The sequence below is a fragment of the Tyto alba genome, unplaced genomic scaffold, assembly GCF_018691265.1.
Source record: "Tyto alba isolate M040663 unplaced genomic scaffold, T.alba_DEE_v4.0 Super-Scaffold_46, whole genome shotgun sequence".
In the NCBI taxonomy this organism is placed as follows: Eukaryota; Metazoa; Chordata; class Aves; order Strigiformes; family Tytonidae; genus Tyto; species Tyto alba.
In genome coordinates this window covers 18,685,582-18,696,195 of record NW_024881322.1, presented here as the reverse complement: position 1 = coordinate 18,696,195, position 10,614 = coordinate 18,685,582, and the positions used below count along the sequence as shown (strand labels likewise).

The 10,614-nt window shown below is 46.6% G+C and overlaps 1 long non-coding RNA gene across 3 annotated transcripts; it reads right to left on the bottom strand.

Annotated features, from left to right (window-relative positions):
* Positions 1 to 2,411: 2,411 nt before the first annotated feature.
* Positions 2,412 to 10,349, bottom strand: LOC116958861. 3 transcript variants are annotated; one of them, XR_006166856.1, is made up of 5 exons: positions 10,254 to 10,349; positions 6,081 to 6,181; positions 4,760 to 5,100; positions 3,044 to 3,282; positions 2,412 to 2,574 (listed from the first exon to the last, which is right to left on the bottom strand). It is a non-coding gene; the product is annotated as an uncharacterized LOC116958861 (long non-coding RNA). The 3 variants fall into 3 exon arrangements; XR_006166857.1 differs by having other exon boundaries at positions 2,412 to 2,571; XR_006166858.1 differs by lacking the exon at positions 4,760 to 5,100.
* Between the last annotated feature and the right edge of the window lie 265 nt (positions 10,350 to 10,614).

The window sequence follows — 10,614 nt, the reverse complement described above, 5'->3', positions numbered from 1 at the left end:
GATGCTAAGCCTCTACCAAGCAGTTGAGCCTTCCCACAGCCTTACCTGGCGCTTTGGAACAGGTCTTCATTTATGTGCCTCACAGATACCCCTTCCTTGTATTACGTAGCAAATACAAAGAGATTTCTCTGATAAAAGGTGGAGCGCTCATTTCCTCAGCATTTATAGTCACTACTGTTACAAGGCAAAGTTAGGCAGGTAGGGTTTTATGACACAGAATGTATTTTTTTAAGTGAACAGCACAGGAAAAAAAAAAAAAAAAGACACCACCCTCTCAGGCTTAAGCTATGGTGAAAAGCATGCCTTTTCCCTGCTCTCAGACACCAGCATATTGGTAAATGGTATATTGTTTCCAACGACAGCTGATGCATCATCCTGTGTTGCCAGTCGTTTGAACATCTGGAAAAAAGGAGAAAGACAGAGAGAGATACAGACAGACAGAGCACAAGATTCTTCTGCTCAGCTGAGAGAAGACACAGCCAAGCTCTAAAACTAGCTCTCCACTCTGCTTTCAGCTGTGCACTCTTCAGCAATCAGAGCCTGAGGCAAGGAGCTGTGCAGGCAGGAGCTGGTGCTGTGCCCACTGCAGTGCTGGGAAGCAGCACAGCCTTGGCTACGTGCGGCCAGGACAGCGGAGGGGAGGATCAAGAGGATTTCTGGGGGTGCTGTGGCAGCCTGATGGGAAAAGCCGACAAGTGGGGACCGGGGCACAGCAGGAGTGCAAAGGGAACACTACACAAGGCACCTGGCCCCTCCCCAGCGAAAGCAAGCACAGCCCCATGCTTCGTGACACCACACAAACTCCTCCGAGGAAGGAGGGCTGCGGCGTCGGGGAGGCCAGAAGTCTTTGGCCTCTGCCAGAGCCACTTGGCCGCCCTGTGAGCACAGCCCTGAGGCTCGCCAGGCCCGTCCTGCCCCAGCTGGAGCTGGGTGGCCTCAGGGGATGTTCAGCCCTCCTCTCCCCTCAGCCCTCCTCTCCCCACCAGCCCCAGTTTTTCCCCTGGGCTTTCCCCCCTCTCTTCAGTAAGCACTGAAGCAGTCTAGAGGCCCAGGGCATGCCCTCCTCTTTCTGCCACTTTTAGCAGCTGACACTGCTCTCTGCGCTAGGCAAAAGGCACCAATGACCATTTCCTAACCAAGACAAAAATGCAGACTCTAACAAGCCTCACGAGTCTGCAGAGCCCCGCGAAGAAACAGTGAGGAAGGAGCCACTTCCTATCAGCACCCCGTGGGTGGCTAAAACACTTGTCATGCAGGTGGTGGGCAAATAAGAATATGAATACAGCTAGGGAAAGAAAGAAGAAAATTCATTAAAGAGAAACATGCTGAGCACACTGACAGTGTAAAGGAGAAAACCAAACAGATGCCGTTATTCAGAACTGCACACTACAATACCAGTGTGTATTTAAGAGCTTCTGAAAAGTTAATACTCCTTCTAAAATACTGACTAAATGGTAGATGATTTTTCACAAAGATTGTTTTGCAGCTAAGGGTCACATTCCTCACCTCAAAATCTATACTCAGTTCTGGATGGGACTCAATGAGAATTGATCCGGAATGCTGAGATTGTGAGCCAAGCCAGGGACATCACTAACACGGGAGAGCAAGTCTCCTACGCCAGCTAACAGCTCCCACTAAATCCCTTCTGGGCTCTCCAGTTTTAAAGACATACAGGAAACATTATTAAACTATGCTGCAGGGGGGGCTGGCAGCCACTTCTGTAGCAAGGATGCTGAAGACATTTGATTTGCAGGAGGTTCATGTAAACTCAAGGACTTCGAATAGCAGGTAGTATCACTGGACACCAAACTGCACCGGGACCCAGCTGGCTGTAGTTAAATACCATTCCTCCCAAGCAGCACCTCCTCGCCACTGACCAGGAGTTGGACTCACACTGGAAACACTGTTGGCCTGTGGGCTGCTGACTTCTGAGCTGAAGTGCACGCCCCCCAGCACCACAGGGAAGAGAAAGGCCCTCCGTCTTCATCTCCTCGCTATTCCATAAAGCCTATCAGTGGGAAGAGTGGCAACAGCCCAACTGTCCAGGCAGTTTAGAAGAGTTTTAAGAAGTTATAGGTCTCTGCTGTCCCCTGGGATTAGTTTCCATCTCATATACAGAAGATGAAAACCCCATTATTTGTTTTCTTGCTTGAAACATACCAGTCAACAACTACATCATTCAGAACTGGGGCTTCAAGGGTCAAGCCATAGACAAGAAAACTACATTTCTGGGAAGGGTCAGAAGTTCTAGGATGAACAAGGCTGTAAGAAAGGTAGATGCTCAAGTGAGAAAAGTGAGTAAACTGTGTTGGAATGCAGTTCTAGTTAAACTAAGTTCAGAATATAATTACAACTTCGATAGCAATCCACTGAAAGGGAAACACACTGTACACGTCTTCCTTTATAATTCCATCAGGCTTCTTTCACTAAAAATACTCTTTCAAACTTGAAAGCAGAAACACCTCATATGTTACTTCAAAGCAGTGGAAGAGGCAGCATGGAAATGCTTGTTCTTCGATGGCAAATTGTCTTGTGAGCAATTCCAGAGTCTTCAAGGTCTCCACTGTGAAGCTGCTAAACAAATGTAAAATAGTTGGAATAAGTACAGCTCCACAGCAATAACAGTCCAACTGATGGAAACATAAGACTATCCAAGAAGCAAGGTCAGCTGAAATGCTTCCGAAAAGAACAGCTTTGTTCTGAACATTAGCTTAGAAGTTTTTTTCAGATGCTACAATAGAGGAGTCCTTTGATCTGCTTTGACCTTTTGTACAGTCCAGGCCACAGGAGAGTTTAGATGTGATCATGTTCTTTAAACTGAATTATTTTTTAAAGACTCTAAACTTGATCTAACTACTCATCAGTGGAGAATTTTATGTAGCTTCAGTGTTAATTATCTTCCCTGTTAAAAACATAAACCCTTTTTAAGGTTCAGGTACATCTGTTTTCTACCACAAGCTGCTGGTTATCACTGTCTGACAGATTCAAGAACTCCTGTTAGCCCCAATTTTCCAGTGTCTAACTCAATCTCATTCCACCTCACCTCTCTGCAGTCCAAACGCCTTGAACTTCAACAGCATCTTTAGACTTCTTAATTCTTGTGTCCGTCTCAAGTCCCTGTCCAACTTGCCAGTACTTTCCTTAAACTGTTGACAAAGTAACTTAGACAACAGTGATGGGAGGACAAATATGGAGGTAGCATAGCCATCATACCCTTCAACCACTTCCATTCCATGCATATTTGTGATGCTGTACTGGAGCATTTTACCAGATATTTGTCATCTGAAAAACAAACAAAAATTAGGAAAAAAAAAAAAGCCACTTGTGAGCACAGATCAGTAGAGAAGTCAGCACACAAGCATTCATTGTACATTGTCAAAGTCTCATGAATTTCAGTGTAACTATGCCAATGTGTGACTTTCAAAGAAGTTTTCTGTGTTGGTCAAACTCAGCTGGCATGGCAGTCAGACAGCAAGACTCATCATCCAACAAGTGTCCTACACAGAAACAACTTTTGCTACATTCTGCTTTGTCAGTTAAAATAATGCCAACACTTAACATGCAAAAAAATTAAAACAAATACTTCAACTAAATGGACTCCAAGCCTTAAGACTAATACTAACAACATCAATAATAACAATATTAATAATGAATGATGATAACAATTAGTCCTTTAAAAGCAATCAGGTATGCCTTCAGGATCAATCAGGCTTTTGTATCACTGAATACTTATTTTTTTGAACATAGTTTAAAAAACAAAACAAAACAGAAAAACCCCACAAAACCCAAAAACTCAACCAATGAGACATTTGATTAAATGTTGCAGGGAAGGAAAAATAAAGAAAAGACTCATAGAAACCGATCCAGATCTCGCAAGACTGCATTCTTGCTGTCTGTAAATCAGGAACTTCTACATATTTTATTTCAAATTTATCTTGTTAAAGCTAAGTCTCCATATCTAGAATCTATGTTTCATTCCATGCGGGAGCAACATGCTGAACGCCTTCTAGCAAACAAAACAGTTCAGTCTGGGCTCATATACAGCTACTGCTGGCACAATACCCACATTCAGCAATAGTGAAATTCAAAAAATGACCAATTATGAAAATGTTTTAACTCCAAGAACTTCTGATACTGCACTGAGGAAGTTATGCATACCTTCAAAGAAAAACCAAACAGAACAACCCAGCTCCAGTAATCAAGTTGTATTTCTGCTTTTATTCAAATAAATTTTTAAAAATACTTAGAGCAAATATTTACATGTTCAATCCAATTACTCTTCAAATCCTCCTGATTAATAAAGAACAGGTTCTTACAGTAATTATCAGAAGTTCTTAGAACAAAGCCTTGTACTTTTGGAAAAGCAATTAAGTGTTTGCTGAACATTTAACCAGTGTTGAAAAATCCACAGGAGAACACTGTTCCTATAATATGGTATTCCTCCATCTCCCCCTGAAGGCAGAGGCATTTTCAGACCATGAGCTGCTTTACAGGTATTGAAACCACCTAGTAATGGGTAAAGGACATTTCAGAAATATGGCAAATTGTATCACTTGATCTGAAAAAACTGAAGACAGGTTTTTGTAATAAAAGTTTCATTCCAGTCACAACATCATTTTTCAGTTTTCTGAAAACATGATGGCACTGGAAAAATCTGATTTCTATCCAAGATAGTATCCAAACAGATGGCTTTTGCAGGTAAATTCACTTTGTATCTTTAAAGTCACATAACTAAAGCATAAATGTTTTAAGTTCAAACCTTTTGTCTCTTATTCCAAATACTGCTAGTTTCTTCTGTGCTTCATTTCTCAATCAGCCATGGTTTCTGCATTAAGACAGCCTTTTATTCTGTTGCTTAATCGTTAGAGCCAATATGACCTGCATTTTCAGGTAAACATACTCCCATGCTCTGTAAAGGTTAGCGGTGGGTCCTGCCAGTCCAGATTGAGCACTGTAGCATTCGAGCAGGTTAGCTACCAGGTTCTGATCCACATCAGCTGGTGTCAAAGCGAGGGGGAAATCTGGAGAGCCAAGGGAAGGGCTTGTGTGCTGACAGGATGCCCTTAGCCATGGTCACTTAATCAGGAGAGGTGGGAACACCTGAAAGGGGACAGAGATTAAACACATAGTGTACTAGAGGTGGGGCAATGCAAGGGCAGAAGGAGATTAGTATTTCTTCTCCTATGATTAATGCACTTCCTGGAAATTTCCACACTCTGCCATGGTGGGAAAACATTGCCATTTTATTAAAAACACCCAGGTGTTTCAGCTCAATCTTGAACGATGTGGATTTTGAAAACCTCCCAGGACAGAGACTGCACAGCCTATCTGGGTAACCTGCTCCAACACTTGATGGAGCAGATGGGGCAGAAGTTTTTCCTTATGTCTAGGCTGAACCTCTCCTCTTGCACCTTCTGCCCATTGTTTTTGTCCTTCCAGCATGCACCACTGTGGAGAGCCTGGATCTTTATTCTCCATGAATAGGAATATTCTCATAGGAAAGGTGAGCTGTGATGAGATTGTCTTCCGCCTTCCCTCATGGCCTCTTGGCCTCTGCTCACAGGCCAGGTGCTCTAACCCCTGACCATCTTGCACACAGGCCTGGAGACCTTTTCAGTAATGACAAACTGAGTCCCTCAGCCCCACCCCTGGCTGCTGTTATTCACTCGCCCTCCCCATTCAGCAGCAGCCCTGCATTTTCCTTGTTCAGCCTTGGTCTCTCACGAGCGACTGAAGCTCTTCATTTTGCTCTTGACTTTGCTTGCAACCAACTCCAGGTGAGCTTTGCCTTTCCCCAAATCATACCTGCACAATGAAGACAATGAACATGAATTCCTTCTTTGTAGTTGTCTTTGCTGTCACCCTCTGGATGCTGCTTTGTGGTCCCATCATCACCCTGTCACTTGGATGGCCAAGCAACGGAGCTGTAAATGCCGTTCCAGACCAGCCTCCTCTCTGCATTGCCTGCATGTCTCGGCTCCAATCCGTGATCCCTGGCTGTGCACCACAAACCCCCCAGTTTATGTCCCCTCGCCCAGGCACTTCCCACCCCAAACCAGGCACTTCTCGGCTCTTCTCACCTCTCCAGTGACAGAGCAGCCTTCCCCAAGCTGGTGCTTGCAGGAATAGGTTTCTCTTGGTCATTTATTGTCCCCTGGAAGCACAGAGTTCTGTGGAGTGGCTGAAAGCAAATAGGCATATTATGAATGATGCAGACCGAGGGGCCTCACAACTGCAGCTGTTGTGAAGGACATATGCAAGGTCGAAAAAGATAAGGAAGTTGGGTTTTGAGAAACTGTCTGTGTTGCAGAGAAGTAAGGAGGTTGGAATGTAAGAAACAAGATAACAAGAGGGAGAAACAGAATGTAGGTACGGCAGAACAAGGCGTGTGAACAAGCAGCTTTAACCTATTAGCAACCAAAACGTAACGCGTGCGCTTTGTGCTAGCGTATAAATTGCTGTGTATCCTTTAATAAAGTGGCATTAACTTGACCCCATTGATCGTGTATGTTGTGTCCGAGACTTCCGCATCAAACCGTGACAGATTTCAATGACTTCTTTCACTTATTTGGCCCCAATTTCAACCAAATCAGCCAACTTGCCATCCTGTGATGAACATGAAGCCTCCTGTCCACATTGTGGAAGGCCAAACTGTGATGGACGGCAGTAATCACCTTGAAAATGAAATTCTAAAACAAAGAAGGGGGATATGTTGGAATGAAGAATTGGTGGTTAGCAAAATTGTAAACTGACCCTCAGACTAGGTTGTAATGCCAGTGGGTCAGTGTTACTACAGCATTTGTAATTCAGAGATTTTTGTATGTCCTTCGGTCAACTGCATTTCGTCTGCTATTCCCATTAAAGAGGTATACCATCTCCTGATTATAGGTTTTGGTGTGACTCCCTCTGGAGGAGCAGTCTCTTTTAGAATTGTGTCTACAAAATTAAATGGACCTCTAGTCTGAACAGCTTGTTATGTCGTATTTTCTCAACTTGTTTAATTGCACAGACTAAAGACAGAAGACCTTTTCCCCACTCAGAATACCTCCGTTCTGTCTCTTTAAATAAAGTCCTGATCAACAGTAAAGGTCTCTTCAGTCCATCAGGGCCAGTTTGAAATAAATTACATTAAGTACCATATTCTGTAAAACCCCATTCTTCTCTAATAGGGTCATGAGGATGGACAAGTCCCAGGGATTGATATGTTTTTAATTCCTGTATTATGGTTTTGAATGTTTCTTCATGTTCTGAGTCCCATTTCCACAGTTTTCCCTTTCGTAGAAGTGAATACAGTGGACGGGCAATGTTGGAGAATCCAGGTACATTTTTATTCCGGTATCCTAAAGTGTCCATTAATTGCTGTAATTCTTTCCTAGGCTGCAGCATTTGTGATTGTTTTATTTTATTTAGAGCATCAGGTGGAGTTGCTGCACTTCCAGAACTCCACCAAGTGCCCAGAAATTTCACTTCTTTGCTTGGTCCCTGATATTTTTCAGGTGGTATTTCAATTTCTCCTTCCTTCAGTGTTTGCCAAACTGTTGCTACTGCTTTTCCCATCATTTTAGGAGATTTTCCCCCAATTAGAATATCATCTATATACTGATATAGTTTTACCTCTTCAGGAAGTAACACTGTCTGTAAAGGTTCAGCAAGCGCAGCGTGAGCAATTGTGGGTGAGCGTTTATATCACTGTGGGAGTCTGTTAAAGGTATATTGGATACCCTCCCATGTAAAAGCAAATTTTTCTTTATCCTCCTCCTGTAAGGGTACCATGAAGAACATATCTTTTCACATCTAGCTCTGCCATCCAAGGATGTGTGGCGGCTTGTAGTGTAGCTGTCAAAGTTGCAATACTGGGGACTGCAGCTGTCAGTGGGGCTGTATTGGCATTTAAGCACCGATAATCAATTGCTAAACACCATCTTCCATACGTCTTATGGACTGGCAAAACTGGAGAATTACATGGGGAGTGAGTTCTGGAAATAATTTGTAGTTTTTCTAAATCCACAATTGAAACAAAAAAGAGGCCCAAACAATAGGCCTCAAACCAAAGTTGACTTCTGAGTGAATCCCCCGACCAGCAACCAGCATCTTATCAGCGTGAAATGCACCCCTGGGAACAATCCCTGGGAACTGTAAGTAAACAACAGGAACTAACTCTAAATCCCAAATGTAAAGAAAACCAGAAACTCCTCAGACGTTCCCGGATCCTGGCCAGATCCGGACGCACCTGAGTGAGGCACGTCAATCTACCAGCTATCTCCCCTGCATTTTGTACAGATCTGTTTGTTAATCTGTACAAAAGCCGGCCCCCCTCCCAGCACAGACGCAGACCTCCCCTACGAGCGGACGCCCTGCGTGGGACTTCCCAGCTGCCGGGACAGGCTCTGCGACCCTTGGCTGGGACGGGGCTCCCCAGCTGGTGCACGGGGCGGGGGGACGGTGAAGTAGGAGGGCAACTGGTGATGGATCTTTCTTAATCACTATAGCCAGCTTTATGTAGTCATGTCTAGGTGCATTACCTTGCTTATTCTTTCTGCTGCTTTAAACTAAATAAAATAAGCCTATTTCTTTAGCTTGGTGTCTGTGTCCTTTGTGTTAACCCTGTCAATTGGCAAAACAAATTTGGCGTCACGGACAGGATAAGAACAAAATGTCATTTTTTAAATCTAAATGTAATGAATCAGCTCCATCTGAAATTCCTGGATGGGAAGACCTTCCTTATAGTTCACTGGCTCTTGAGTGGGCTAAGGTCGGAGGACTGTGTGAACAGTGGGAAAGTCGGCTAAAAGAAGCTGAACCACTGGGTGTATTAAATATATCCAAAAACTATCTATCGAAAAAGGAAAAGAAATTGTGTGTTCGGGAAGGCAGGGATGGGTTTTGTTAACAGCATATCGGAAACAGCACCAACAGAAAGAAAAACTGTTGTTACAGTGCTTCCACATGGAGCGACAGATGTGTGATTGGCAGAATCAAGTTGTAATGTTACAGTGTCAAAACAAGTTGCTTGCCGATAAGTTGGATACTTATCAGACTGTAGCTGGAAGAGCTGCAGTAAGAGTTGCACAGTGTAAGTATAAGAAAAGGAGGGGACGAGTAAACCATAGGAACGTGCATGCAATGATTGCAGAAGCAGGGGTACAGTGGGATCCTGACAGATGGGATGGAGATATTTGGGATTCTACAGGTTCTGATGAGGCTGGTTCCTCAGATGAACCTGTGGATGTAAAACCAGTGTGGAGACGGAAAACAGAATTGGGTACTAATGGGCAACAAGTAAGGAAGGATGTGACTGAGGATTATACTCAGCATGAAATAAATGATATAACTGAAAGATTTAAGCAGAGGCCGGGGAGACATCTTCAGGCCTGACTCTGGTAGTGCTCTGGAAGCTCTGGTTATAGCTCTTTATGAACTCTGGCAGCAAATACTCTAGTAAAAAATGTTGTCTGCTGTAGAATACCTCCACATCTCCTTTCTGAGCATCCCATTAAAATGCTCAATGACAGATGCTTTTCCTTCATCACCAGATCTCTGTGAATCTCAAATGTACCGATCGAGATCATAGCTGTTTGGATTCCAAACCCAGGGAAAAGACACCCGGTTTTTGGCAAGCAAGCAAGCCTTTCAAGCCCTTGCTTCCCCAAACAACCTCAGCCCCAGGGAGAGCGCCTGAAGACACCAGCCCATGCCAGGACCAGCACCGGGCACCTCTCCCAACACCCCCGGCCCGGCAGCAGGCTGCGGGTGAAGGGAACGGCCCTGCCCCAGCCCTGCGGCTGCCTGAGGGACGGCCAAGGGAAAACGAGGGCGATCGGCTTCGAGAAAGAACTTTCACAAGGGTTCGTGGGTGTTCAACTGCAACGGAACTAACGCTGTTCTAGGCAGCGAGATCGGCTGGTGTTGCCGGAGAAGGGGGTACGGCACAATTCATTTACATTTGGGCGGCCTGCAGAAGATGGCTCCCACCCACCCGTCTCCCCACCCGGGGAGCTCCCACCCCCCCAACCTCCTGCCGCCCCCCCCCAAGCCCTGCGAGCCCCCTCCCCACACAACCCTGCACCTCTGCACCCCCGCTGCGAGCCCCTGAACCCCGCTCCCGCTGCACCCCCCCCCGCGCTCCTACACCCCCAACGAGCCCCAGCAGCCGCTCCGCCGTGCGCCCCTCAAACCCCCTCCCTTAGCGCCCCTCCCGCTCCCTGCACCCCCTCCCTCCCTCCCCGCGCACCCCCGGCAGCGCCCTCACCCACCTGCCCGCCGAGAGCGACATCGAAAAAGACCGCGGGATTGTTGGGGTTGGACGCGAGCACCGCCATTGCGGCCGCCTCTCCCGGAAGCGGAAGCGGCGGCGGGGCCGGGGCGGGGAGGGGGCGGGGCCGGGGCGGGGAGGGGGCGGGGCCCGGGGCGGGGCGGGCCCGGGCCCGGGCCCGGGGCGAGGAGGAGGCAGGGCCCGGGGCGGGGCGGGGGCGGGGCCCGGGGCGGGGCGGGGGCGGGGCCCGGGGCGGGGCGGGGCGGGGCCCGGGCCGGAAGCGCTGTGGCTGCGGGCCCAGCCGTGCCCAGGGCCGGCCCTGCGGCCCTCACCGGCCTGTGGCGCCGGGGGGTGTCAGGAGA